This window comes from Malaya genurostris, chromosome 3 (genome assembly GCF_030247185.1).
Source record: "Malaya genurostris strain Urasoe2022 chromosome 3, Malgen_1.1, whole genome shotgun sequence".
NCBI lineage: Eukaryota > Metazoa > Arthropoda > Insecta > Diptera > Culicidae > Malaya > Malaya genurostris.
The window spans coordinates 99010860-99015997 of NC_080572.1; positions in this window are offsets into that span (position 1 = coordinate 99010860).

A 5138-nucleotide genomic window follows, 5' to 3' on the forward strand; every position below is an offset into this window, starting at 1 on the left:
AATGCACAAACAATCCCTTGGCTTCATTCAAAATTCGAAGAGAAACATTTTGAATAGAATACCACAGTATTATATATGAGAAAGGCATCATTACACCACTAGGGGGATTAAAGCAAGTTTCTTTTCACCGGTTTAAGTGACGGTGCACAATATTTAACAAACTTTACTCTATAATGCCGGAACCGGAAGTTGGATCCAGATGAGATTTAGGAATTCCGTATAAGACCTTAAGACCTTCCATTTGAATCTAAGTTTGTGGAAACCGGTCAAACCATCACTGAGAAAAGTGAGTGAGACCTATTTTGGAATATATATGAAAACTATTTCCGGCAGGCCCGTACCCAGGATTTCGTTTCGGGAGGGGCCCAAAGATTAAAAATAATGTTACTGAAGATTCATATAATTCTAATTCTCGGTGTGCCTTTTACGGGTGTTTTTAACAGACACTTTAAACTTTTCCACTGGAATTGTTATTGTATTACATTTCTTTACGTTTACTGTCTTGTTATTTCTGCAAACCATGTTTTAGACCTTCTAAATAATTATATATCTGTTTTTGATTTCGGGAGGGGCCCGGGCCCCTCGGGCCCCCCTCTGGGTACGTGACTGATTTCCGGTGCTTCCGGAACCGGAGACCGGGAACCATGATAGCCGGAATCGGTTTGTTTAGTTACCTACTGATAATGGCTATCAATTTGTGTAGTTTTGAGACCAGTTTAGAAAATACTCTAGAAAAATGTTGTTTGCCTTTATCAAATAGAAAATAATTACTCTGGAAACCTATAACTTCTGAACGAAGGTCCGGAAGGACGAGTGTCAAATGCTATTCGTTTCAGTTCGTCATGATTGTGAACAATCTTATGCAATTTTACCTTTCTCAGAAAGGCAGGTTATCTAATCACAGTGAAAAACTTTTGAATCGAGTGTCGTGTGCCATACACCATTCGACTCCGTTCGTGGAGATCTAAAAATGTCTGTGTGTATGTAACAAAAATACACAGTCGATTTTCTCGCTGAAGACTGGATCGATTTTTACAACATCAGATTCAAATAAAAGATCTCGCGATCCCATAGCTTGCTCTTGAATTTTATACGGGTCGAACTTCCGGTTCGCTAGTAACGGAACAAAATGTTCTAAAAAGTATAAAAAGCCGTGTAATTTCCCTGAGTTGAGGACCAAATACATTGATTTCAGTTATACCGGATCTCTGTTCTTTGTTCCGGAAAAAGTGATCGTATATTTCAAAACGAAAATCATTCCAATTTCTCAGACACTCTGAAATTAAACGTATTGTTGATGTAGATGTAGAATTTTGTTCGGATCCGGTCTTCGATTTTGGTATTACAGTGTGAAGTATGTTTAGAGCGATAATGTTAGAAACGTAAAAATTCTTCTAAGCTCAGCTCATAGCTGTTTCACTCATATATGTTATGTTAGTTTCTGATAAAATGAACCGGCTATACCGGTTCCCAGATCCCAGTTACGTATAAGGTGGTAAAAAGTTCATAACATTTTCTCACAGAGAACTGAAGCGATTTTAACAAACTTAGGTATTATTGCTCCATGAACTACTACACCCTCATTGAATACAACTCAAAATTGAGTGACACATCACTCAAATTCAATAAAAGTGCACGTACTCTAAACTTGAGTTACCACCTATCTACTCATTTTTGAGTTGAGGGACGAAATTGTCAAAACATGAGTATTTTTTATTCAAAATAAGAAAAAAATATTTTGTTCAAAATTTGAGTAAGTTCAACTCAAAATTTGAGTTCCTTGCTCTCAAAATAAAGGAACTTTTTTTCGTTATTTTCATATACAAAGTTATTTTTCTTTCTTCTAAATGCGCAAAATAGTGATTCAAAACCGTTTCTTTTAGAACGGTTTGGAGTCAAAATTGAATTATTTTGATATCCTTATGTTGGGCTTTTCACTAAGCATAACTGAAACCACAAAACATCGATGATTGACGTTGATTCATGTTTTCAAAACCGGATCTACAAACGGCAATGGAAAACGACATATTCTTGCATTCTTTATTTTAATAAGAATTTTCCAAGAATGAAAACGCTCTGAATGCATTGGTTCCTAATTAATTTGGCGGTAAACCGAGTTCATTGAGGGGTCCTATTCAAATGATACATGTAAAATTACAGATCAGCTTATCTTGAGTTTATCTTTGATACCATATGATATGGCATCTAATAATTCAATACATGTGAGTCTGTGCAACTCATTATCAAGTTACTAAGCTTTGAATCTTTTAAAGCGTTTAATTCCTAATGGGACAACAACTTGTTCAAATTGATACTGCATAACTATTTGCATTGCATTACATTGTTTTTGTTACACTTAGTCACGATTCCTTCTATGAGATTCTTGGAAGCAAGATTAGACCAAAATATTATGTTGTATAAGATTAAATCAATTTCTAACTATTCAATTAGGTTACACGATTATTGTTTGGTTCAATAATAGGGTCTGAGGGATTATAATGAGAGATAGTTCATTGTGTTTAGCCACGGTTAATGAAAAAGAAGTATCTATGATTATCATCATAACACAACTTTATAGTGAAATCATTACCGTTTTGTTTGACATGAGGATGACATCATTGAGGTACTGTGGCTACGACTGTGATTGGCTCGTGAAAACAGGTCAATTCAAACCATTTTTGCAATGGTATACTATTGAAATACTGAAACGACGTGTATGGTTAAGTTAAGTGTTTCCGAATCAATTGTTTGTTAAATTGTATAAATCCATTAAATAAATGACTTAGTTATAAGGGTTCAAAATTATGACAGAAAAAAGTTACGTGGTTAGTTTTGTATTTTTTTTAAATTGACACCCAGCCTCGTATAGTGAAGGGTGAGGCATTGTTAATAGCAAAAAAATGGTATGACACTATTTGATTGGCACGAGGAAAGACATTATCACATCGTTAGGTGGATTCAAAAGCATTCTGTTTCCACTGTATAGGTATGTGCTATTATCAGGTGTACAACTTTGCTTCCGGCGTTTTCCGATAGGTGGCTGTACCGGCTGAGGCAGGTCAAATTACATAGATGATAGAAAGAAGGAAACTGGGTGCCGTACGAGATGAAACCGAGAGACATCGAGCGCCGTCTATTTGTATGTGAGCAACTGCTTCAAAGACAAAATCGTAAGGGGTTTTTACATCGAATCGTAACCGGTGGTTCGATACGATAATTCTAAACGACGAAAATCATGAGGAAAGCCCGGGCATGCTACTACGTCGAAGGCAAAACCGAATATTCACGGCGCTAAGGTGTTAATTCGTATTCTGGTGGGATCAGCTCGGTGTGATTTACTACGAGCTCTTAAAACCGAGTGAAACCATCACAGGAGATCGCTACCGAACGCAACTGATGCGCCGTAGTCGCGCGCTAAAAGAAAAGCGGCCACAATATCAAGAGCGACATGACAAAGTCATCTTTCAACACTTGGTACCAAAAGTACCTGCACGGAACCACCCGCGATCCCATTTCAACCAGAATATTAGTTGATTTTCTGAATTCGATTGGTTAAAATTTGGTACAACTAATCGATTGTTGTTTTAACTAAACTGTCATTTTTGTTTTTCGATTAGCAGAAACGATGGTTGAAACAACTAATTTAACTGTTTGAAAAAAAAATGCTGTCAATTAGTGAGGACACATACCTTTCAATTTCAACAAATATTTTAGTTGAAAGAACTGGTGTTGTAATTGAAACAAAATTCTGTTAGTTGAAAAATAAATCGGTTTTATTTGTTTTAGACATGAGTATTGAAAGTGAAAAAAATGAGTATTGAAAGATGATGCCTTCAAACGGTTAAACTAAAGTTATGCACTGATAATTTTAGTCAATTTATATGAGCTTGGGTGCATCAACCGCTGGGAATTGAAATTTTGCGACGGCAATTCAAACGCGCCATTCAACCGCAGCGCGTTCTGTGTGTTTGAAACCCTTCGCTTCTGTTACTTTTATAAATTAAATTCATGTCAAAAAGCGTTTTATTACTAATCCATGAACATCATCATCGGTATCAAACAGCTGGAAGTAAAACAGTCTGCTGGAAGTAAATCAATGATCGAATTTGAAGCATAAAATTTTTGCGCATACCTGAAAGATTACGAGACTATCATTCATTAACATTTTCTAATTTGTCTCCAAATCTTTTTCATCTTAATCAAGGTTAACTTTATCACAACACCGCTGTTAGAAAAACACTTGTTATCATAAATTTCTCAAATCGAATGAACACAATTTCACCAAACGCTTTTACCATCGATGTTGTTTTCATTGACATTTTGAAGCGACGCGAACAGATTTCAACTAGAAATGTTGTTGATTTTGCATTGGGATTATTGTTTTGTTTTCAACTGTCTCCGGTATTTGACAGCATTCAAAACAACATATTTTTCAACTACTTGAATATATGCAAATCAAAAACCATTTTGGTTGAATCAAAAAGAAATTAGTTAATTCAACTATCGCAAAAATCAAAAACTGCGATATCGCAATTTTATGATCGAAGGGTTCTCCGTGTGGAAACGCTGAAATGGGAAGTCTTGCCCCACACGTCCTATTCCCCAGATGTCACCCCTTCTGACTTCCACCTATTCCGTTCGATAGCACACGGCCTGGCAGATCAACATTTTCAATCCTTCGAAAAGTTGGAAAATGGATTGCTTCATGGATAGCGTCAAAAGAGGACTCCTTTTTCCGAGCCGGGATCCGAAAATATCCGGAAAGATGGGAGAAAGTTGTCGCTAGCGACGGACAATACACTGAAGTCTTTTTTTATGCGAATTTTCGAGCCGCATAAAAAAACCGCATAACTCTGAAAATTCGCATAAAAAACGCATAACTCTGAAACTTCGCATAAAAAACCGCATAACTCTGAAAATTCGCATAAAAATAGTCGCGTAAAAAAAACCGCATAAAAAAGACCGCATAAAAAAAGACCTCAGTGTATTTTGAATAATACATCTGTAAGCACTTTTTCGCAATGAAGCTAACTTTGGAAAAAAATCGGCGGAAGCAAAGTTGTACACCTGATATACAAAGAAAAAAGACAGCTGGTGTTTTTATAAAAAGTTTTATTTGAAGAAAAAATGTACATGTT